Genomic DNA, 25,886 nt, shown 5'->3' with positions numbered 1-25,886 from the left:
TTGTCCTATCCTCACTGAATAGCCCTAAAAATAATATCTGTTTTTCCCTGGTGATGTGAAATCAAAACAATAAAACATCAGCAGGCATATTTTTGTTCATTTGTTTGTTTTAAAGTTGTTTATGACTACATGGTCATTTTACTATGGATAAATCAATAATATGACAGCTTCTAAACCACGAATGACTAAATTTCAAAGACTAGAACTAGACCTTGGCTATCAGCATCCAATTCTCCATCCTCAATCTCTTTTTGGGCTACCATCAATTTAATTCGGATATGTACACCAATCCATTTATGCCCAGACTAAATAGCATTCAAAGAAAAAGCGAACATAAGTTGTTAATCACAGGAAAAAAAATGACAAATTTTCTTCTTTTTCCAATAAGACTTCAATAGGTAAATTAGTCCATACAGGCTGCTATAACAGAAATTTATTTCTCACAGTTCTGGAGGCTGGAGAGCCCAAGGCCAAGGCTCTAGAAGATTTGGTGTCTGGTGAAGTCCTACTTCCTATGCCTTCACATGGCAGAAGGGCAATGAAGCGCTCCAGGAGCTGTGTTATAGGGGTTCTAATACACTGCTGACCTTATAACCTAATCACCTCCAAAGTCTCTTCCTCCTAATCACTTTGGGGTTTAGGATTTCAATATGTACTTGGGGACTGAGAGGACATGAACATTTGGTCCATAGCAATAGGGAAAATTTTAAATTGATTTCAAATGACCAGAAAAACTGAATCCTAAAGTTGATACTTTATTTATAATTCATAATCAAGCATATTCAGTCCTCTTAATACCTCTTAATGTTTTGAAATCATTAGAAACTTAGAAATTTTTCTTTATTCCTTAGAATTAATTTTTTTATTTGATAAATAATTTTTGTTGTAACAGATAACTAATTTTAAAATATCAAACAATGTGTTTTAAGAAGCTTGGAGTCCCTCACTAAGACTTAAGGGAATGTTTACTTGTAAAATAATGTGTCAACATTTCATTGAGCACTGAGCAGAGTTGACATAATTCTATTTAGGTGACAGTGGGTATAGAGGATCTGCATTTCAATTACAGTTCTAACATTAATTACTCATAAGACCTTTGTATGGCATTCAACTACTGTGCATTTGGGATTTATTCTGGGCCTCTCCCTTCAAAATGAGAACTAATGAGAAAATCCCTAAGACGCCTTTTCTTATAAATTATTTATGCATTGTATTAGAATCCTATGTATAAAATGTGGAGATATATATTTGCATTTACCTTTAATGTATTAACAAAAATTTAAAGGAGATCTATGAACTGAAATGATTAAACTAGTCATCCTTTGAATGCAGGTCAATATAGCTAATGTGTCATAAATGCCCTCAGCCCTTTTTCCTCATTTTTGTAGGAACATTTAGTGCTCTAGCATGAAGGAGAGTTTATTTCAATAACCACATTAGACCTCAGACCCATCTGTACATACAGACAAATACACACATACACACACCCCTTTGCTGTCTGCATTCTATTGTTACTTTGGCAAGTTTCTTCCATATTCTGAGAATAAACATTTCTAATCATGTAGCAAATGAAGTGAAAAAGATCTCTCTCCATTTGACCTAACTGGAGTCTGACTGATCAGAGTGGTGGTGGGCCGAAGCTAAGCAGCGCACTTGCCTATACCTATAACAGCTCCCTGGGGGCGGTGGAAACTCTATTCCAGGTTGCAGAACTCCAGTATCCTAGGATTGGAAAAATTCACCACGACTTGAAGCCCTAACATAGTCAGGGGTTGATTCCAAAGTACCAGCTCCCCACTTTTATCTAGGAAGATGATCAAACTGCCCTATATCACCAGTCTGTTCGCCTTTCCAATTCAGCATAGTTGTAAAATGGCTGTTCCTCACCCTTCAGTGAGGAAAGGTGGAAAAATCTAAAGCAATCTCTCATTCCTCTCCTCTTCTTCTCTCTCTCTCTTTCTCTCTCTCTCTCTCTTCTATATTTCTTTGGCACTTCCTCTGAAGTATCATAAGAGAAGCCCAAGAGCAAATAGCTAGAATTTTAGAAATTGTATGTTCAAGAAATTCAAACTTTCCATGAACAGCCTTAGTGAAAGCCTATCAAAGTAATACACATTCACCTTCTGGAATAAATGAAGTAGCTATGACTTTTTTTTATAAAAAGTCAGTATTGGAAACACAAAACTTCAAGGTGGATATGTGCAGGCATTGACTCCTGAGTGGACTAACCAGCCCAGCATGTCTGGCTGAGCTGCTATGATCTGAGGTTCTGCTGAATGAAACTCAATTACAAACTACTGTGAACAAAGCCTATTTTAGGGAACATTTACCTTGAGCCATTCCAAGTAAAACCCAAGAAGAGACCTTTAGTTGCCCTATTTCACAATGGCCCAAAGTTTCATGAGCTCAGGGCAAACCTAATAAGAGCAGGCATTAGTGCAGGGGAGCCAGGGCCACAATCCGTACATGTCATTTTCCCTGTTGAGAATGTATTTGTAATGTAAAATCTGGATGGATCAGTATTGTGCACTTGCAGTGTGTGTGCAACCAACCATAACTACGCAGTGCAACTTGTTTTTTCTTTTGAACTTTTATGTGTACAATTTAAAAATTAAGATATTGCCTGAGCAAGGAAAGAGCAATTAAAAGTTGTTCACACTTTTAAAAGAAGAGAGATTAGTTGCATGACTATTTTATAAATTAGCCCAAGGCAAGTCAAATGGCATAATAATTAAAACCAGGTTGCTGAGAAAAACCTATAAAGTCACCATTCAGCTACTTACTAACTGTATAATCTTGGCAATTCCTTGACATAGGTTAATGTCAAGTTCCTCATCTATAAAATGGGTTTTGAGGAATAAAATTAAGAACTATAAAAGAATGTGTTCAACTGGTCTCTGACACATAATATAGTTATTTTAGTTATAATTGTAGCTAGAAACTGGGCATGACGTCTAGCTGGAGATAGATGGCAAGATTTTAAAACATTGTGTTTATCACCATATACACCACAAGAGAGTAACAAGTGATTGTTTTTTAAAAAGAATTGACTTTATACATAATATGAAACCAAATGAAAATTAATACAAAGAAATGCCTGACTTTAGTTTCTTTGCTTATATTAAGTGGTTCAAGTGAGTCTTATACATTAATTACTATTCTCAAGGCAAAAGCAAAACAGTTTACAAACAGCATAAAGTCAGACTACATCAAAATTTTACCTCATCAAATTCCATGCTTGCTAAATTTTCCTCCCAAGCACTCTGTCCTCAGAAAGTTACGCTAATCTACTTTATTTTAAAATAAGTTTTGTTGTATATATTTAGAATATTTAACATGATGTTCTCTATAGAAGAACAAATTAACATATCCATTATGTCACAAAGTTACCCTTCCCCCCACCATGGCAGAAGAAGCTCTAATCCCATTTAGCAAAAATTCTGATTGTATCACAGCATCATTAACTGTATTCCTCATGCTGTATATTGGATCTTTTGACTGGTTGATCCTACATATATAATATTAAATATCCTTTAACCTATATCTTCTTCCTACCACCTATGCCCAACCTTGGTAACCATTGTTTTTACCCTCTATCTGCAATTCATTTTAGGTTTGACATTATTCTTCCCAAGTGGACCCTTGGTCTTATACTCTGAATTATATCACAAACAAAAAATTGCTTGAACATATGTGTTAATTAACAGACACATAATGTAAGTACATAGTATATTCTGGGAGAAAGAGAATATCAGTCAGATCAAGCATAGACTGCCCCAATGAAAGAGCTGGGTATCATATTGGGGAAAGAGACCCAGCCCATAAGACAAAGTCAATTGGAGTGAGAACTCTTCTCAGTTTATATTGAATTATTCTTCTGACTACTTTCATGCCAGTCACTTTTGGTGCATGTCATGTTCCATTTCAGATTACTCGATTGAATTGGTTGCCTATTTTTAACAAAGTCGTTTATATATCTTTCAAGAGCCAGAAAGCTACCTTTAAACACTGTAAATTGTCAGATTGTCTTTGATTCACTAGGTCCTCATCATTTGACAAAGATATGTAGCAGGCATCTTCCAGAAAATGAATGTACTGAGTTTTATCCCCCAGACAATCCTTTCCTTTGTTAAATCAACCCACCAGCTCTTGCGAGGACTCTAACAACTTTGTCTTGAGGAAAAAGCCTCTAGATTTCAGGAGTACCTTCCTGTGACTGCTCTGCAATCTACCTAATCCTCCACTGATTTTCCTGAGGCTGCCTGGGGCAATACTCCTCACACACATGAAGCCTAACTGAAAACTGCTATAGAAAAGGCCTTGAGCCATTTCACAGACAAACTGAAATTAACTAGCACTTTGCGTCAGAAACCTAGGTTTGTTTTTTTTTTTTTTTTTTCCTTTTGGTTTTCCATATCATTCACACCACTTGCCTGCTGAACTCCAAAAACAACATTCTCTCAGAGCAATTGCCAGGGGAAAAACATGAGTGGAAAAATCAGAGTAATGTCTTCCCTCAGGGTGAGATTATACAGGAAACGCCATTGAACACTCACGCTTCATAGGTTGGCAGGGAAGTCTGTCATTGCCTTGTGTTGTTGGGGAATGTAAAGAGATGGTAGATGTGAAATTCTCAGAACAAAACTTTCAGACTTCAGGTGCTCAATAAGCTCTAGAAGCATGTAGCTTTCTTCCTTTGCATTGACTCCTTCTTAATACAGCTTCCATCACTAAATCCAAGAGCCCAGGGCAGTCTTGGTCCACTTATTTTCTAACCCCTAGTGAAAGCTTCAAAATTTCTACCCAGGAAAGCTGAGAGGAAGCAATCTAGTTGGAATGCAAGGATTGCAACTGTGTTTTCACAACATTTTCCATTAAATTGGTCAAATGTTCATTTTTCATATCAAAGAAAAGGGCTGCTGGTGGAGAGTTGCCTCCCCGTCACTAGATGAACCTTGGTAATTACTTAGAATATCACAATCTGCCTACAAGCTGTCCACATTCTACCCTCATCCCTCTTACTTTGCTCTTGTTATGAGTTCTCCTTGAAGCTGGGCACCAAGTTGCTCATGCTTGTAATCCTAGCTACTTGGGAAGATGCAATCAGGAAGATTTCTGTTCAAGTCCAGCCCAGGCAAAAAGTTTGTGGGACATAATCACAAAGGAAAAAAGATGGGTATAGTGGCACTTGCCTGTCATCCCAGCTATGACGGGAAGCATGAAACAGAAGGATCATGGTCCAGGTTGGCCTGGGTAAAAAGTGGGATGTTATTTCAAAAATAACCAGAGCCAAAAAAGGACTGGAGGTGTGACTTAAATGATAGAGCACCGCATAGCAAGCATAAAGCCCTGAGTTCAAAACCACAGTATACCATATGTGTGTGTGTGTGTGTGTGTGTGTGTATTTATACAGAGAGAGAGAGAGAGAGAGAGAGAGAGAAAGAACAGAGTTCTCCTTGAGGTTTTAGAAATGATGTTTGTTTACTCAGCACTTAGATTGGTCAAAAGGAGCATTCATGTGGAATTGAATATTCCTCTATTGAACAATTTTTAACTATCAGGTGAAAAATAGATTCAATTATATCTGTGCCACAGAGCAGTTACCCTTTCCACTGTCAGTGTATTTTCAAATGCACAAATTCATCACAAGAAGAAATGTGATGCCCTTCCAAAAATATATGGTGTGAATATAATATTGTATACCTTTTTTTTCCCAGAGATGGGTTACAGTGTTACAGGCTCCATTTCAATGGATTTATTAATCTAAAACATAGGTAAAATCAATCGCAAATCCATGATATTACTACTTTTTAATTATTGAATTTAGACTTGAGAAATTTTTCTACTTTATTCTCATTGAAAATAACTCTGAAAAGTGCTGATTTGACTTACAGAACAAGTTAGGGGTTTCCTTCATATCCAAAACATCACAACTACATTACATAGAAATTAAGTTAAGGCTGAGATTCCAATATCACCTTCAAGTGGCCCCAGTGACCTAACATCTTTCCACTAAGTCCCACCTCTTAAAGGTTCCACCCTCCCCCCAATAGCACCACGGACTAGGAACCAAGCCTTAACACATAAGCCTTGGAGGGGGAGTGCACTTTCAAACCATAGCAATAACTGTGGAACATAGTACAACGCCCCATTATATTTGCTTTTATAAAAATGGACATGACACAAAGTATACTTTGCATGTAAAGTTTCTCTTTCTAGTTTGGCTAATTTTACCCAAAGATACAAATTTAGTCTTTTTGTCTTTTTATGCAGGCCTAAAAATTAAGGTTATAACCTCTTTAGATTCTTGCTTTTGTTGGGTAATTTCAGGCATACTATCTTAAAGTCTCTTGTCCTTGATTTGCTCTTGTCTGGATGGATAAAGCAATGCCATGAGTAAATGTTAAAAGAGGGGCCTAAAGGAAAGTTCCAGTGGCAGCTGTTTTCTTTTGACATTCTAACCATCTATACCACTTGGTTTCCTATGTAGAGCTTCCCAAAGGGCAGTGCAGTTTCTGGGTGCAACTACTGTTCTTATTTGTGGATGGAGATTTATAATTTTACCCTTTTCTGCTCAGAATACATGCCACAGAGAAAAACTACATGAATATAAGCAGCATGGCACAGGGAGGTTGAGCTCAAGGGTGATAATGAAGTTACAAATTATGCAAAGCAGTTTCACCATTGATGGAACAAGCTTTATGTGAAAATAGCGGATGAAATGTAAATTTATCTTTATGTTTTAGTTTGTATTCCAAAATCATATTTACAAAGAACTAAACAGGCCTACTTAAATATCTTTGATGTTTTCAGTATGGCTTGCAGTACAGTTCTAATAGACTCATTCTCTCAAATATTCTTGGCATATGAATAAATTCATAGACTCTGTCTTTTTTTCACAGACAGACAGGCAGACACACACACACACACTGCACATCTTTTCCACTGTTTAAAGAAGTTGTAAGGCATTATCACTATATAAAACAGTATTTACACTCAAATTGAGACATCATAGACTCATTGTATTCATTCCTTAGGGATTTGCCCCAAAGTCAATGCCAAGCTATAGGGAGCAGACAAAACTGTTGAGTAGAATTGTATACAATTAGCATTTTCCATTTTAAATATTTTATCCAATATATTCAACAACATAGATATATTACTTTTTACTTTTGTAATCAGAAAAAGTATCTCTATCTTGTCTCAGTAGATTTGAACATATTTACAAATGTTTATGGTGGAAAACCTCCTACTACTTATTGGACATGAAAGGTGACTAGTCAGAGTCTGTGGGATTCATCAGCATGGGTGTCTGTCACAGGCTCTGAATTGGACTTTCAATGGACCACCTCCACACCCCTCCTTCCCTACTCCATAGAAGGTGTTTTGCAAAATTTGGAAGGGTAAGAAGAGTACTCATACCTCAAGTCTGGAAGGGCAAAGAATAAGTCTAAGGGGAGTATGTATTTATGGCAGTCTATGACACACAGGGTATACTCAGGCTATATTTTTAAAACCTGTGAAGAGTGTTATGGAAATTTTAAAATAGAATAACATGCTTGATATAGAGTACATGCTCAGTAAATATGAAATGAATTATTCTAGTAACAAAAATTTGTATAACTTTGTACATCTTATATAGCTGCGTATTTATTTTTAAAAGTGTTTATGATGCACATTCATGTGCAAACATGTGAATGACAAAAAGATGATTTCTGTGATTTGCTGGATATGGCAGGACTGTTTTCCTTCTCTAACACTACAATGGAGTTCAATTTAAAAACTCCTCTTAACCAATTCAAATAATGTCACTTCCCAGAGGTGGTGGTACACTGGGTCCAGTTCAAGTGCCAAAAGCTCAGCAGAGAAGAAGCCAAAACCATCTTGACAGAAAGAGTATTTTCCACCCATTACCACTGTATGACACAGCATCTCAGGGGCCTCTAAGAACCAAGCACAGAGTCCTCTACTCTGCCACAAACCTGACTCGGCACTGAGCCTGCCCCATTAGCTGCCTTTACCAAGAGTTACATAATAAGCACCCTCTGTAGCTAGGAATACCCACTTCCCACTCATTTTCTGACTGTGAGGGCTTTGTTTCCCCAAATACGATGTCACAACTGTGTGCTCAAAATTATATGCTGGAGTCCCGATCTATCATCATCTTTAAGATAAGCTCCATAGATGTGTTTCCCAGACTTTGGGCTGGAAGGGAAGCATTGCTTTCATAGTTGGCTTCATGATAATCCTTGGGACATATGATTCACATGATTACAGAGTCCAGAAGAGGTGAAGCAATATTTCTGAATGGAGAAAAGTTTCCGTTCTCTTATTGTATTAAGATATTAGTTCTGTTTCCATGGTGAGAAGGAGTAATCCACTGTGATCAGCATATTTAGTGAGGAGATATGCACTACTTTAAAAAGAATGCTCAAATTTTATTTCATTAAGAAATTAGATTTAGCTCCTGGAAAGACACAGTGGGCAATAAAGGCCCAGATTTTCAAATTCAGAACTTGTTTTCCTCTCTCCATGAAGGAATGCACCAGCTTTAACCTGCAATAAGAAAGACTATATTTATGAGGTCAACAGTGACTATGGGCAAGGAAGAGGTCCAGATCCTCACCTTCAGTCCAGCCCTGTCAGGTTTACACGGTAAACTTGTACCTGGTATAAGACACTTACGTTTTTTAGACGTTGGTTTCCTAATCTGTAAAGTAATGGTCGGAAGATGTCCCTCAGGTCTTTTAGCACTGAAAACATTGTAGTTCTAAATCTGCTTTACCTAATATCAATATAAACTCTAGAGATGACAGAAAGTAGGAAAAATCTTCAGATAACTCAATGATCCTGTTAAGTACCATTGACAATGCTAATGCTTAAAATATGCTTAACCAACAAAAGGCATAGTGATTGAAAACAGATGATACTAAAGAGAAACATTAAAGAGCCAAGACTTGGGTACTTTGTTTATCTTCAAATAAACCTACTTTATGTCCCTTTTAGCATGCTTGACATTTGCTGACTGTTGTCTCCTTTTCAGATGAAGCTTACCACTGTGTGGTTTTAGTCAATTCTAGTTGGCAAACTTCACTAAATAATTTAGAAGCTTCCATAACATTCCTTTTTTCTTCTCCTACAATTTCATTAAAATTCATTTGGGGAACTATACTGCCTCAATAATAGAATTTTGGAACTGTTTCCAAGACGACAATGACAGGTGTGAGTTCTGGTGTATGCGTATGCTCATTTAAAAGGTTAGTGCAATTATCTCTGTAAAGGTAAATTTCTTTGCAAATAACATCGAAATACCTACATTGTTAATGTTTAGGAGAAAATGGCTTCTATACATAATGATATACATTCATTTCCTCCAGAAGAAAAACAATTTCATAAGACCCTTATTTACAAAAGAAAATCTGTGAACAATACATGAATTGTTTTATATAATGGAAATAAATCTATACCTAACTTCATAGATTATGCAGGTTTGGGGAATTTAGAAGACCCATTACATTAGCTCTAACTTGGAGCTATTGGTAGCAAGAAATAAACAACAAAATTGGGCAGTAACAAGGGTTTTACTACTGATTCCACAAAAGGCATTCAATTTGAGAATACAAATTAAATTTCTATTTTTATCCTATCCTCTAACCCACAATTTTTTTCTGAAGATATATGTCATCTAAAAGGCATAATTCAGAATGTATAGACCTTGCTATCCTTTAAGGGAAAAAAAGCTGGAGATTAAAAGAAAAAGTAACCACATTGCATGCAGTTATATATCTCTTATAATAATTTAATCTGTATATAATCAGAACATCAACTTGCCAACCAAAAGATGACCCCCTTACTTACATACCTCTTCCATTCTATGCCTACAACCCAGGTCCCAAAACCTACTAGGGATGAAAAGAAATAAGACAGAAAATAGCCTCTTACAAATGCCCAAGTTCTTTTCAGGGTGTCTGTTTCCATGAGCCTCTAACTAGATTCTGACCTTTGTCTACTTTGACCTTAAAAATCTGCCACTTCTCCCAGGCCTTGATTGATTGATTCTTTGAACTGGACCCATTGCCCTCTAAAATCTTCCTGGCTTGCTTTGTCTAGTGATATAAGTCACATTCTATTTGATTATAAGCTTCTTCATTTCAGGAAACTTTTACTCCTATTTGTCCCTGGTCCCCATTATAGTTCAGTGTATCCCTATATTGTAGGTATCCCAGGTCAGAGCCCAGAAACACTCAGAATTGGCTTCAACATTGCCAGCCTATGCTAAATTGGCATTCAAATAGGATTGCTGAAAAAAGAAAACAGATTCCTAAAGTAAGTTGCTTTCACAGGTGGTGGTGGAGGTGGGTGCTATTGAGGTAAATGCTGTTAGTTCTTGATGAGAAATACATGCACCAGACAGCAACTTAACCTGAGTTGTCTGTCTTCTAAGAGAGACTTATGTGAAAGATTTAACAGGCTACAGTTGTCCAAATCTTAGGAAAAAAGATCAGTGAAAGGAGCTAAGAAGAATTAATTTTAAGATAAAAGTAAGAATACTAGATTCACAATAAATGGAAGAACCCATTTGAAGTGAGTTGTTGGGGGAAAATAAGTAGTTTGACTCAAGGTAAAAAAGGGGACGAAAATAGAGAACTGATGTAGCCATTTTGAAAAAAAAAATGGGCATGCCAACCTCCAAAGTGTCATTTATAGGAATAATTGAAATCCTGAGGAGCCATAATGCTCTACAGATGTACGAAAGGTGCATCCTCAAACAATAGTTTCCACATTATTCAAAATTTCAGTCCATTTTGGTTCTATAGTCGCTGTGGTCCCTTTAGTGGTTCAGAAAATAAATTGTACCCAAAACCAGCACCTCTCTTGTGGAGTGGCATTTATCATCTAGAACTAGTGTAAATTTCTATCTTGTGTCTTAAGAGCAGGATAGGAAGATTTTAGCAAGTATGGGGCCCAGGTCAGGGAATTGGCATGACTTGAGAGGATGAAGATCATTAAAGGTCAATCTTGATTTCTACTCTCCTTCTTGGTTTAATGAAAAAGTCTGGGCACTTGATTATTTGTGCATCAAACAAATAGATTTATTTTAAACTTCTTCCAATACACCTACCATTTTTGCTTTCCACATAGATTAGATACCTGCATGTAGAAAAACCCTCCTCCCATTTTTTTGATACAAGCTTTCAAAAATGATAGAAGGATTCTTTCAAATATAGAGTGAACAAAGTCATCACTTCAATCTGCAGTTATTTCTTGTGGGCTATAAGTAAATATGATGTTGAGTAGACTTGATTTGCATACAACATTTTGCACTAAATTTTATATACATATCTATATATGATCATTAATTCTAAACAATAATCAATTATAGTTTTAACAAAAACCTGAATAATAACATGATAACAATTTCCATCCTTTGAACATTCTATAACATGCTTCTGCCTCTCATGAACATCCTTTGTAGTAATCAAGGAAAAGCTAATGCAGAAAGTCATAAAGGTTGATTTGGAAAGTCATAACTGTCTCATATGTTGAACTAAGATTGTGGAAAGGGTGAGGGCAAGTATTTATTTTATTTTACCTATAGATCTAAGTAGTGTTTCTCACTTGATCTGAGATGAAGTGTATGGCTGTTGGGACAAAAGCCATCCATCTTCTGGACTGCCTATAAATAGCACTGATGGAATTTGACTGAAGTAATGAGTATCAGAGCACTCTAGGAGTAGAATAAACACAAAGTTATAATAGCAAGAAGGCAATTGTACTGATCAGTTGTTTAGAGCCAAATATTTGTATGTAGAAGAGTAGGGACAGACAAGCAAACCTAACACAAGCTGTTTTTGGAGAAACTCATGTTGGATGCCTTGCTTTTCACTCTGGAATCCAAGAGAAAAAAAAAAACTCAAAAGTAGGAATTCAGAGATGAATTGGAGACCCAGCTCCAATGCCAACTCTGGGACTTAGATTAAATTTAATTCATCTTTCTGGACCTGCATTTCAAATCTGAATCATTAAGGGTTCTGTTTAGTTGGTCACTAAGATCCTTCACAGATCAATAATAACATCAAAGATAATATTCCATCAAATAAGACATGAGCTTAGTACCACTAGACATGGTACTAGTGTTATCATTATCAATAATAGACTCTCTTGGCTGTACACTATTTATAGTTTCAACCTGAAAACTTTTCTCCTAATATACATTGTATGGATAGTTTCTCTCTAAAGAACTAAACAGAAAATACAAAGGGAGAAAAGATAAAAGTGTGTGGCACATACTATGAATGATGCTGGCTATTTCCAGGAGCATTTTTAGAAAAGTTTAGTTATCAGGTTATGCTCAGGGGATCACAATAATCCTGCCCATGAAAGGATATAAAGATGAAACAAATTAACAACACTGATGCCACGCTGTGGGAAAAGAGCTGTAAGTATCTATTTGGACAGTTTTTCATTGGAGGGTCTTATAAATAATATCAACTATTGATTGACAAAGAACTGAAGTTTTGCAGCTTCCTAGATAATACAAAAGAGATACTAATGCAAGGACAAGTTCAGTTAGACTTGGAACAGAAGAGGATTCTCTTAGCAATAGATTTTTTTTTGGAAGTATTTTCCTTGTTTAATTAGTTCCTGAGCTGTATGATTTCTTTTCATGATGGCAGATACCCTTACTTTATAGGAAAATATATTTCTATTGAACATTGGCATTGAAATTTTCTATCTTTATAATTATAATTATGAAAAAAGTATTATTGAAACTTATTTGGGTCATAGGCTATTGGCTGTCTATAGCTGGCTCCTTTTCTACTCAAGTTTTAGTCTTGTTAATTTCACAGGAACCAATTCATTTTATCTGTGATCATCAGTTAGATAAATTTCTTTTAGGTACATAGTCAAAAGGTAGAAATGTGTTCAACTTTATGGTAGTCTTTATTATATTATGTGTAAAATAAATGCAATTTATTAGCATGTGAATATTTTAGTTCTGCCTGTAACTGTTATAAAATTAACCATAATGCTTGGCATATAGTAGCCTTAGAATAAATGATGGCTTGAGTACATGCAAAGAATGATAAATTTCTCTTCTTTTTTTTTATTACCTTGGTGTTTAATGTAACTTGTTTAATTGTAGTTTACATAATTTAATTTTTTTTATTCATATGTGCATACAATGTTCGGATCATTTCTCCCCCCTCCCCCCACCTCCTCCCTTACCACCCACCCCGCTCCCTCCCTCTCCCCCCAATCCCCTCAATACCCAACAGAAACTATTTTGCCCTTATTTCTAATTTTGTTGAAGAGACAATATAAGCAATAATAGGAAGGAACAAGGGGTTTTGTTAGTTGAGATAAGGATAGCTATACAGGGAGTTGACTCACATAATTTCTCTTCTTTATAGATAATAAAGAAAGTAACTTAGCAAAATACATTACTAGGAGAACTAAAGAGTAAGCATCTTCCATACAATCAAAACACCCTGCAAATAATGTCTTCAACCATAGGTATAGTTTTATTCCATAACTCTCCCCCACCACACATACACACACACACACACACACAACCTGTGTCTGTGGATGTCTAGCAACTTGACTATTTGTGGATCAGAACAGGCTGGTTTAAAACTGTTAGGCTCAATCATCATCATTTCTGCATTCAACATAGATAGCAGCAGGTATCTGTAGGTGAAAAAAGCTACCAGCCACCCAAACCTTTAATGATGACTAGAACATGGCAATAATGGAGTTGGCCCACAATGGAGACTTAGAGATTTTTTTCATTAAATGAAGTTCAGCAATGCCAATCCACTCCTGCCTGTGCCAGGTCCCATAGCAGAGCTTTGGGCACTGCAGGGTTTGGCTGCAGCCGTTTGCTTCTACTGCTGAATTCCCCAGCTATGTTCCATCAGCAGCTGCAGCTGCCTCCAGTTGGCTTTAATTCCAGTGTCATGCCAATGTGCACACAGCATTTCCACATCATCATATGTGTTCCAACAAGCTAAAACTAAATCCATCTATGATGCTTTAAATACATGAATTCTCATGTACACCTTTGTCCTATTTAATGGGCATAGGCATGGTTCAAGCTAATATCTGTCTCACTGCAGGAAAGAAAAAAGTACACAATGCCAAAGCCTAGGTAACTTTTGCACTGAGATATGAAGAGTATCAGACTTTCATAGCTATGTATTTTATATCAGATAATGGGTTAGTCAATACTTTCATTTGAAGGGCAATAATCGAGGCAAATGGGTTTTTTTAACTTAAAAAATGACTATATTAGGAAAAAAGACAGTAATATTAAGCCCACTACATGAATATTCTAGAATATAACTAGAATATTTGCATTTCTTATTGGAGGGTATTTACTCACCAACAATATTTGCGTTCTATATTTGTAAAATGTATAAAATAACCATTTCTAGATACAAAGTCCTTTGAAGGCAGGGAGCAGCTCAATGTTGTCCATGTTTCCTAGGACACAGGCGCAAATTAGCACCAATTAGTTGTTGGTCACAATAAATAACACTGCCCTGGCATTATGCAGAGCCTAGTGCTAATTAGAGAGAATCCAACATAAAAGATACAATCCCTCATTCCAAAGAACCTTATCAAGTTGAGAAATTAGGTGGTAATTTACATATGATATGAATGGTGCATTAACAAAATAGAAACAGAACACCCTGTAGGGTTCCTACAGTTTCTGAATTTCCATGAAAAATCACAGGTACTTGAGATCCCCATGTAAAAAGCATTTCAAGGTGTCTCACAAAAAGAAGATTCTCACATGGTGAAAATTTTAGCAAGGATTTATTTTAGCATAACAGGATAGAGTAAGGAGAAGTGATGGGGAAAAAGGAAGAAACATTTCCCATTCTCCATTAAGAAATGGTAGCAAAGATTCAAAATGGTGGCTCATATCTGTGGTCATATGCTTTCTGAAGTGGAGGAATATATATGGTCATATTTATCAACCTCAGTCCTTAAGACAGTGTATGGGGCAGCCAAGATGCGCAAACATCAAGCTACTATCTAGGTCCACCCAAAACACAGGGCAATAGGAGAGTTTTAGGGCTTCCTTTGCCAGACATACCTTTCATTCTTTCTGTTCCTCTGCCTACTCAAGGAATCTTGTCACATTTTAACAACTCAAAGAGAAAGGTAGATGCAGACAGCCCCTTTATGTCTGCACATTCTTTTATCTTAGATTCTAAAAGGAGGTGGGAGGGGCTAGCTGCCATGGCTTTTCAGTTTTTACTTCCTCCTTCCAATGTCTGAGTCTGGTCCTTTTAATATTTATTAAAATATCATTTCCCTGTCTCCTCCTCTATCTATCCTGCTTCAGTTGACACCCAGTCAGAATAATCAAGAAAGATCCCATGGAGAAGATGATAGAACAATAATGTCGCCATTTTGTGAATCGGCCAAAATGGCAGTCCCGCCCTTAAACAAATTCCCGCACTTTAAGACAGCCCCACCCCTACCAGAGACTACAGCACCTGTATTAACTTCCTTACCCTCCCCCTTCTGTAAAAGCCACTGCTCGCCCAGACTCGGGGCTGCGCCATCTCTTCCCCCGCCAGCCTGGCAGTTTGGGCCAGCCATTAAACTTTGCTCTATGGACATGAGACTTTTCTCCTGAGCTTTCTTTGAGAGCGGCGTTTTTCCTAACACAAGAGGGTCTCAAAAAGTTGACCACCAACCAACGTCCCTTCTGTTAAGATTTTTCTTAATTATGGTCATTTTCTAACTCTATGTATTCCAAGAGAGCTATTTGATATAAAATAATATTAGATTTGTTTTGTCTGCATATTTTATTATACCTCCTGGCCATTACATTAGCAGTGTTACTCTACTTGTCTTCTATTAATAGGTGCTCATTAGCAGTACTTCCATTAACTAATTTCAAAATTAAACTAAAAGCTACCATGTAATCTCTTAGGCCATTCATTAACAGTTGGATGATGTCTGTATTTGCTACTCTTATGGACACTCAAGTGTCGATACATTAGTCAAGGATGCTCAGAAGGACACAAAATGTAAGTCAGCCTAACCTCTACACTGTTAGTTCTCCTCTGCCCCCAGAGCAGAGGGCAGTAAGGTAGAAGAAGCCAGGCCCTTTCCAGAGTCCTAAGTGACTGTGACTGACTCCTCTAGGGAAAAGGATCCCCAGGCATGATCTTTGTATAGAAACCAGATCATCCTCAAGTCCCTTGGCTTTCTAGGCCTCCTCTGCGCCTGAACAGGTATGTGGCTTCCTCATGTAGTCTGTGATTTCCCAAGCCCCTGTTTCAACTTCTTATGGACCACAAAGCTGACCCTTGAAATAAAAGCTCTCACTACAACCAATACACATGTTATACAGTGCTTCAAACCTCTAACCTCTCTTAAGTCTTGGAGAATTTCATAATTACAGAAGCATTGAAGCAACTTAGCAAAGCTAAGATTTGAACCAACCCTACTTGTCAACCCCTTGTCTTGCCCATCACCCAGCAGGCTCCCCAGTGCTTGTGAAGTAGCTATCATATCAAAGCCTGACTTTTAGAGGGAAAGCAAGAAAACCTACTGTCAACTCATGGAATTTAAAACTGGTACGTTAACCAGGATAAATTGGAATGAACTGCCTTGTGAATTCACCATAAACCTGCATGGGAGAGTATTGTTTATCATCTTATTGACTTGTTTGCTAAGCTAGTGAAGCTCACTAATTATGTAAAAGCATTAGGATTGTCTGCAGAGGGAAGTGTAAATAGAGCAGCTCTAGCACTAAAGCTTACCATTCAAGTGATAAACATACTTGTCTGTGTCTGGCAACTCATAGAATTACATCAGAGAAATCTGTTTATTCCAAAGTAAAGTGTGATACTTCAGTAGTTGTGTCACCCAGAGGCAACTTTGGAAGGGGCTTTCACTTACCCACCCTGCTCTTCATTAGCCCCACCTAAATATTATGTAAGAAAAACTAAAGGGATTAATGGGGAAAAGCCATTGCAGCTTCAAGATGAGTTCCCTATTCCAATCTGATTTCTACCCCAAGCCCTTTGTGTCACAATTATTTATCCTTTATTTGGTGTAAAAGAGATTCTGCATAATTCAATATAGTCTGATTTTATCTCACCTCTGGTACTTTTTGCCTGATCACCTCATTCTTTTTTTTGTTTAAAGAAAAATGGAAATAAGAGAAGAATGGGACAAATGCCACTGTCTGGCCAGAGCCAACTATTATTTCCTACTAAACATGGCAAAACACCATACTTATTGAGACTTACTATGTGCCTGGCATGAAGTTCTTTCCATATTTTTATTTAATATTCAATATATTTTGAGATCTTGTTTATCATTCTGATTAGTCACACAACTAATCAGAATTAAAGACACTGGAATGCAGATTCCTGTTCTCTTTTCTGTATACTCTGCTGCCAAGAAGTATATTCCTTGGTTTCTCTTGGAAAAATCACTCTCATAGTTATCTTCTCAAGACTGAAGACATTAACACTCCAGGGAAGCTATTGTGCTAATTAGGTAGAAAAGCCAAGAAACCAGAAATGATAGATCCAAGTTCTATTCCCCTGAAGTCAGTCACACATGAACTTTACTCTCACTTCTGAAAGAGATGGGATAATATTCCTACTCCTAAAGATGTGAGAATTAAACAAATAGTTCTCAATGACACAGAATCGCTTATGCAGTAACTACGCTTGCCTAGCTCAAAGTCAAAGTCCAAGGAATCAGCCTCTGTAGTGTCCGTGAATTGGAACAGGTAGGCAGCTATATGTTTTGTTTTGTTTTGTTTTTCCATTCGTGACTGAGAAGCATGGACGTGACTGGTAACTGTTGGGTTAGACAAGGTATGTGAACCTCAAGTCACAACCACAGTTTAGACACATGCTAAAACATTCTCATTCTCCAGCTGTGACTTCCTTCTTTGATGTCTACCTGAGATCCTACTTCCTTTCTCATAAAATGATGGAATTGTATCTACGAGTAACTTCTAGTTACAAGTAGAGTACTAATTAAGTCCTCTCATGAAAACCTAATCTGCAACAAATTTGTAAGAGAGACAAGGTTCACTATAGGGCTCCCTGTCTCTGTTTCTTGACGCTTTCCCTTAATAGAATCTCAGTTCTTTCAAACCTCCCCAAGACTCCAGCCAGCCCTGAATAGACGATCTCAACTCATGTCAAGCCTATGCCTTTGCTACTCAGTTAAAAGAGTAAGCAGCTAAGTGCTCAACCAAAGTAATTCATTTCACTGGGCAAATCACAAATCATTCCCCTATCACATAACATCATGTATGACATTAAAGTGAAAATGCCAGGTCCTTTAATATGGCCGTGGTGGACATATTACACTATGCCCCACACACCACTTAGATAGCTACCCGTGTCATTTCAGGGCAAGACTCACTCTGATTCTTGGAGACTCATTCCTAATTTGTCTCTGATTAATTGCAGGGTCAGAGCAAACCTTCTGCTCATCCTCCTCCAAAGCTCCTATTATCAACTAGAATACACTTACTTTTGCTATAGTGACAATTCAACAGACTAGGGAAAAGGCAGTGAGTGTGATAAAGAATACTTAATTGAATTGAGTCAATACTTGATCATTTGTATATATAATGCATTGCTTGCTGCTTGCTTTCCTGGAATCAATATCTAGTACATTAGATATTGTGATGTAGTGATCAATAAAGAACCAGAGACTGGTTATAAATGGGTCTTTTCTTTCCCCTTAATAATTTCTGAAACCTAGAGAGTCTAAAGAGCATATAGTGGGATACAAGAGAGTTTAAATTTTCCCCCAGGAAAATAAAGAATTCAAATAACAATGATGAGACTGGGTGTGGTGGCTTACATCTGTAATCCCAGCTACTTAGAAGGCAGAGATCAGGAGAATTGCCATTCAAGGCTGGCCCAGGTAAGTCTGCAAGATCCCATCTCAACCAGTAAAAGTTGGGCATAGTGATGCATGCCTATCAGCCCAGCTATGTGGGAAGTGTAAATGGAAGGATTTCAGTCCATGCAATGTGAGAACCTATTCAAAGCATAACTAAAGCAGAGCAACCCTCTTATGGGACCCCTCCCAGCTCCAGCAAAGAGTAGAAAAACAGCTCTACTCTTTGCTATTTTTCTATCTCAATAAATTCTACAGCTTTATTTGATAAATAAATAAATAATCTCTAGGGGCATCACTCAAGTGGTAAAGTGACTTCTAGCAAGAATGATGCCTTAAGTTCAAACCCTGTACTAGAGTCTGAGTTCAAGACCCCCCCACAAAAAAAAATAGACTAATGCTTAAAAACACTCAGATATTCTCTTAAGAAAAAAAATTAACTAGAAAGAAGAAAGTCAGCTTTAAAGAGCTCTTTCCCTTCTTCATCCACACTGAGTCTGTTAGAATCCTATACTATTCTTGAATCCATCAGGCAGCCTGTCAGGAAAAAGGATGAACAAAGAAGACAGAACTGGAGAGAGTGACATGAATGCAGCGAGCTCTAAGCCAAGCAGAGTTTTAACCACCCCCATATCCAAGGACCTAAAATAGATACAAGATTGCACATGCTGTATTTCATTGGCCAGATTAAGAGTTAGCAGAAATTAATAGCTGAGTACCTTTTTCTTAATGGAAGGGCTGCTTTGTCAGGAAAACAAGATTAAACCAGTCTCTAGATCAGCTGACTGACTGGCCAGCAAGTGGCAGACAAAAAGCTCAGAGATCTGTGCTCTGCCTAGGACCTTCCCAATAACCACCCAAATGGTGATTTCCAGGCATGACTTGTAATGACCTCCTTTAAAAATAGTGTACTTCTTCCCTTGCTCAGAGGTGAAGGAGCCAAGTCAGAGATGTCTCAGCTGTCAGAATTGGCACTCCCCTGGAAGCTCTGGTGGCTAAAGTTTTCCTTCTTCTCTTTAACCTTCCTTCCCCTTATTACCCTTTTCTTTCTATTTTCTTCTTGCCATTGTTTCCACCCACCTCCCTTGCCTTTCTCCTCTTCCTTTGTCTCTTCCTATTTCTCCTTTTACTTCAAAGCAAAGCCTATTTTGTCTTAGCCGCAATTCTTCCCTTTCCCTGGCTCATTGTTAGTCAGTTGCAAATTCACAGGTTCCAAGAAACATGAGGAGCCAAAAAATTTTGGCTTCATTTTCCTGAGGTGAGAAAAAAAAAAAGAAACATAAGAAATAGTGATCCAGCTATTTCACACCAAAAAAAGTTCTCATTGCTTGGTGAAATTTTAGTCAAACTCTGCCCTAACCAAATTTTGACACAAAGATATATTGATCTTAAAAAAATTATCCTACAGTAGGGAGGGTCTACTGGAGCTAAATCACATTTTTCAGCTATCTCATGAATAAAAACTGAATGGTAATCACATCTCTCTCCTGAACTTGATAATGCTAATTAAAATACTCTGACTCCTTTCTGACAATTTCTAAAACTAAAAAATTAAGGCACAGTGGCTATATATTGAAGTGATTCTAGAAAGCTTTTGCTTATTGACAGGCTAACAACTTACCTGAAGAGAAGGCTGAAGGGGAAAACATAACTTTGTGATCAAGGTGTTTGATTACAAACCTTTTCAAAAGTGTTACATTTTTATGTACCAGAAATGTCCCTGAAGGAGACAATAGAGTATATTTGGACTTCATTTCTATTTATCCTTCTTTGGAATTATTTGCCAACATTGATTTAGAGAGAAAATGTCTAATTCCGTCAAACAGTATGATGAGAAATTAAAGAAAACCTTAACAATATTTTGAAATCCACAGTAAGCTTTACCATGGACTGACAGCAGGGGTGAGGCGATGGACAGAATTACTGCTTATAAGCTTCAACCAGTTGTTAAGTTTCAATTCCATGCAGGAAACCTACAAGGCCAAAGTAGACCTGTTCTTCTCCACTTTCCCTTCTCCTTTTCTCTACTGTTCCTCCTCTGTATACTCTTATGTGTGTACACACACACATGCACACTTCTGAGGATTCATCTCCACAACCCAATCCCTCATATTAGATTCCCCAAACTTGAAGAATGCTGCATGTAAGCTTCCCTTCTTAACTTTTTCAAAAAGACTTTCTGTGTATATGTAAACTGTATCAGATCAAAGAGGACTATAAGGTGGCAAGTGGAAATAGGATTTGATTTTGGTGGTCCTAGAGGGAAATCCCAATTTCCTGTGATGCGCTAGCAGACCTTGCTTTCTAAGTCAAAACTTTAGTGTAAGTTAAAAAAAGCACTCAGGGGTAACTCCCTGCCACAAGAGCTGGGCACACAGCCAGGGTAATGTCCTCATTAGCCTTGGGGTGAGCCAAGATTCCCAGAACACACCAGTCAGCATTTTCATCAAAGATGGGGGTGTCCTACTGAAATCTAAAATAGAAGAAATAGGACTACCAATCTCTGTAAGCAAGGAATTTAATTAGTTTTTCCTCCCAGAATGTTTTCATCTTTTATAAAGTATTATAGTCTCTAGATAAATGTAATCATCCATAACCAGGAAAGTACACAGGCTAAGGGCTATAGAATGCCTGCTGTTTTTTTCTTTCTTTGCTTTAAAATACATAAAATTCAATAGTTCATAATGTATTATTGATAATTTTAACCTATCTGCTCATGCTGAATTTGTCATTCAAAAACTGCAATTTTAGCTGCTTATTTTTTATTCAAATATTCTGTGACTAATTTGCCATTCCCTTGTTCACAATGTGCTAATTACACACGATTTGTAATGAGTTTATCAAAGCAAAGCAGAGCTAGTAACAGATGATAGGATGTTTTTATGTAAACTGAGTAGCTCAGGTATCCTAAGAGGTAACAGAGGAAAGAAATATTGATAATGTGAAACTTAGATCCAAAGTGGTTCTTAATTGAAACTTTCACTAATAACTACCCCAGAGTTAAATAGATATCAAGGTTAATTGGAAGTATTGCAATATAACCTTCCATAGCCTCCAGAAGACTGTGTTTCTTCACTCCCTCACGAGATAAATTAATTGTCCCCTTTCTCTTAATATTGGCCCTATAGGCCTGGATAAGAAGGTATGCCTTTACACAATTTGTTCATCACAAGTTATTTTATTTCAGAATATATACATGTTTACTATTAGATAAAAATCTAAGGTCAACAGATAGTTACTTAACAGGGTTTTTTACATTTTCATCTCAGCTCTATTGCCACATAGGTAACATTTGGATGGGCTTACCCGTGAAGTTATATAACCGGTCAAAATTAGTATTATAAGTATCAATGTTGTGATTAAAAACTTCAAACTAGTGGTTTTGCAGACTGACAAGTGGGATAATTTTAGCAAAGCCTCACCTTGTTGTTCTATGTAATTTGTCTCTTGCTAGTATTCTAGGGTACAGATCGGGTATCAATTCACTCTAAAGTAGAATTCTCTGAACTCAAAGGAATACCAAGACTCCCAAAAGATGACATCTGGTTACCTAAACATGAAAAACTTGAATGAAAGGAGGAGCATCTAAGACACTGCACAGGACAGAGGAGAAACCTCATTAAAGGCCAAGGACAGATCCAGGTCAAGAAACAACATGCACTGGGAAGCTTACATGTCAACCCATTAATCTAGTATCAGAGCAGAGAATTATCATAGGATCATTACAGTCAAAAGGGAACCTTCATTGGTTTTGAAGATAACTATGGAATATGATTGGAATAGTTACCAGCTTGCCTTTCACAAGTGGAGAGGAAAGAGAAACAATAAGTTCTTAACTGACCTTGAAGCTCTTCTGTCCATCAAACTTCACACCATTAGGGTTCCTTTCTCTGAAGTGAGAGGCATACTGTGTGGTCCTGGTCTAGATTCTGTAATGAACAAGAACTTGAGATAGCCAGAAAAGCAGATGATGTGATCCTGGACCACAAAAGTAGTAGCACAACTTTACCATTAAAGATGTCTACTTTGCATGTGGGACTCTCAGTCCCCAAATATCCCTCTCCAATAAATACTGAGCCATTCTGTTAGTTAAGATAGTACATAAATAGATGACCTAATAAGCAACTTGTGAACACCAGGCCTTGAAAGTGCAAGGAGGGCCCTCAAGGAGACTTTAAGGGTTAAGAACAAATGCCCATTGTGGCTCTCTGATCTGGAGGTTATGTTTGGTTCTGCTCCAATGGGCTTTGAATGATCAAGGAGTCCTCTTGAACGCATCTGGGGAGTGAGGAAAGCTTTGGGTAAGGCAGACTCTGGATATGGAGGAAAACTTCACATGATTCATAGCTGAAGAAGCTGCAGTTCCTTCTGTCAGTATCTAGCAATGTGTTTTGATCTTAAACATGTGATGCTCTATATGTATATATGCATACATATTTACATATGAAATGTACAAAGAGAGAGAACTAAAGATGACAGATTCCAAACAACCATCAGATCAGCCTTCTCAAGCCACACAGCCATCATGCTGGACACAAGTTTTCTGAGGATTTTTTTAATATAGATGATCTTCTGTGGCTATTCATTTTCCATGACCCATTTAATTAGAAAGTGGTTTTTCTGTTAGAAAGGTAGAGTTTACTGACCTGCTGTCTGTGGAAATTAGCAACAGCTTGCAAATTTGGGACACCCAAAGCAGATGTGGTAAATTATCCCCAGTGTAATATCCCCCTCACTTCTGCCAAGAGAAAGACTTAATGGCCTAAGAGAATTGATGCAACTCAGTTCTCTGTAGTACCAGCTGCAAAGTGGACTTTCTCCATTCCCTCCTTCCATCCCCCTACCAAAAAAAAAAAAAAAAAAGTGAAATGATCATTTTCAAGAAACATGTAAGGCACAGGAGAAAAAGTTGCTCTTGAAATTGTTTCCGAGATGTCAGGCTGGTGGAAAGCAAAGTTGTGAAGAATTGAAGGGATGTCGAAGACTCTCGAGTTGCCTCTGCATCCTACTGCTTACCCTCTGCTAATGGCCCTGCTCAGTTATTCACTCACTCATGAATTACTGCCTCTTTTCTTAAAAAAAAAAAAATAGTAGACAAGATCCACACATGTCATCCATTATATCCACCAGCTGAGGTTGCACATAACTCTCCGTATTTAATTGTTGGTGATCACTTTGTCCCTTTTTTGAAGAATACTAAAACTACAACATTAATTAGTAGGTACAAGTTTCTTGGAATCACTCCATCTACTGGTCAAACATATTCAGTCTAGACTTGGACTTGTGACTTGAACTTAAACTTCACTCCACAGTGGAGAGGTAGAGAAGAAGGGGGTGCAACTCTCAGTAGTCATCTTTAATGGTGGGTTACATTCCTGAAAACTTTGTGGTTTTTCTGGCAAATTATCTATTAATACTGATATCAGTGGGAACTAGCATTTAAAGCCTGGAAATATGACAGGAAAATGTACCCTCATTTCTGAAGGGGAGGCTGTATGGAAAAAACAAATTGATAATCACCTATAGATACTGAAGACTTGGAGCTCTGCCATAGCACTTAAATTCAGTATTTATCTATGCTAACGATAGTATCATTTGCACAAATCAGATATAGCTAATCTACTGAATTCTTATAGGTAGATTCTGACCCTAACTTAGTCTTAGCCCTTTTGCCCAACAAACACACTTTGTTGTCCTAAATTTAATTGACCAACAAATGGGACTGTCCAACTATGTGGCTGATGGTAAAAGATAGTACTATTGCATGAAGAGAAGCTCTGAGATCAAGCTACTTTGTCTAAGAATTTGAAAAATTGAAGTGTTTCCTAGAAGAAAAAAGGAGCCAAAAACTACACTCTTTAGTGGTCCATCTTTCCTTCTTTGAGGTGCTCCTGCTGCCTTCAAGATAAGTGCATCCTTTCTCTTTAACAGTTGTCAATAAGTACCAGACAGACACCAGAATAAGAAACTATCGCCTCTTCCCTTAGATTATTTAGGATTTATTTTCTCTTCTCTATCTCGGTCTGGGACAGAATGAGATTTTTGCTTTTCTTTTTCTTCATCTTTTCATTGTTTATTTAAAGTACAGAAAATCTTTATAGATTTATAAAAACAAGTACAGTTTACCAGAAAATATATTATGAATCATTGAAAATTCTCTTTGTTTCTGTTTCCCATTTTGTTCCTGAAATTTTTTAAGCATAAAATCATGGCATTAAGTATTAACTGGAAATGATGTTCCATACATTATTCATGCATCACTTTTTGTGTTTTTCATGTTTTACTTACATCTCACTTCATACTTTACTCTTTCAGTAAAAATTATTTTGATTTCTTTCTAAATAGAATCTTATTGCTCAAGATTTTATATCACCCCCATGAAATAAGAAAGATTAGTCCCTTGGGATCTTTTTCACCTACCATTTTGCTGAAACCAGTCTCTTAATGAGGGTCCCAGATCTGCAGGAGTTCTTTATCGAACCTGAGATGGTTAATAATATAAATTGTTGGTGAAGCACGATAGTAATTTTTATTTTGATTTACCCCTTCTCCAATGTCCATTTTACAGCTGGAGCCCTTTTGAAATGAACCTTCTGCCTCTCTTAAATTATGGAATCCAGCATACATACCACATGTAGTAGTACCTTCCTAAATTGTCCCCTCACAGATGTGATTTGGTTGGATCCTGTTTAAAAATCATGTCCCTGTACTCAAAAGACCAATCTTGGATGACCTTTTGGGAACCTTTTGAAAAATGAAACTAGTCCATGCAGAAGATAAAACCTTGAGCCAGAATGCAAAGAGCTACAAGTTAAGTGAAAACTCCACTGAGCAAGTATCTTCTTCCTGCTGTCTTAGCAAAGCTCTTGTTTCAGGTGCTTGGATACAGCTCTCAGTACCCTGGCATATTCCCAAGAGTCTCAGTTACCAGGCCAGATACCTAAGAATGAATAGTCTTTTCACTCCAAGGCAACTAATGG

At 37.2% G+C, this 25,886-nt stretch overlaps 1 protein-coding gene and 1 long non-coding RNA gene across 14 annotated transcripts in view; one reads left to right on the top strand and one right to left on the bottom strand.

Annotated features, from left to right (window-relative positions):
* Positions 1-25,886, top strand: part of Slc8a1 (solute carrier family 8 member A1) — a 358,556-nt gene that overhangs the window by 240,148 nt on the left and 92,522 nt on the right. The window lies entirely within an intron of this gene.
* Positions 1-25,886, bottom strand: part of LOC141414798 (uncharacterized) — a 43,315-nt gene that overhangs the window by 7,721 nt on the left and 9,708 nt on the right. The window contains exons 2-3 of one of the 2 annotated variants that reach the window (XR_012439666.1): positions 25,327-25,387; positions 22,748-22,835 (exon numbers count right to left, since the gene is read on the bottom strand). This is a non-coding gene — a long non-coding RNA (uncharacterized lncRNA). The remainder of the gene's footprint in view (positions 1-22,747; positions 22,836-25,326; positions 25,388-25,886) is intronic. The other variant, XR_012439665.1, reaches the window with a different exon arrangement.

This window comes from Castor canadensis, chromosome 12, assembly GCF_047511655.1.
Source record: "Castor canadensis chromosome 12, mCasCan1.hap1v2, whole genome shotgun sequence".
In the NCBI taxonomy this organism is placed as follows: Eukaryota; Metazoa; Chordata; class Mammalia; order Rodentia; family Castoridae; genus Castor; species Castor canadensis.
Note: the sequence above shows the minus strand (reverse complement) of the source record. Positions and strands in the feature narration are given on the sequence as shown.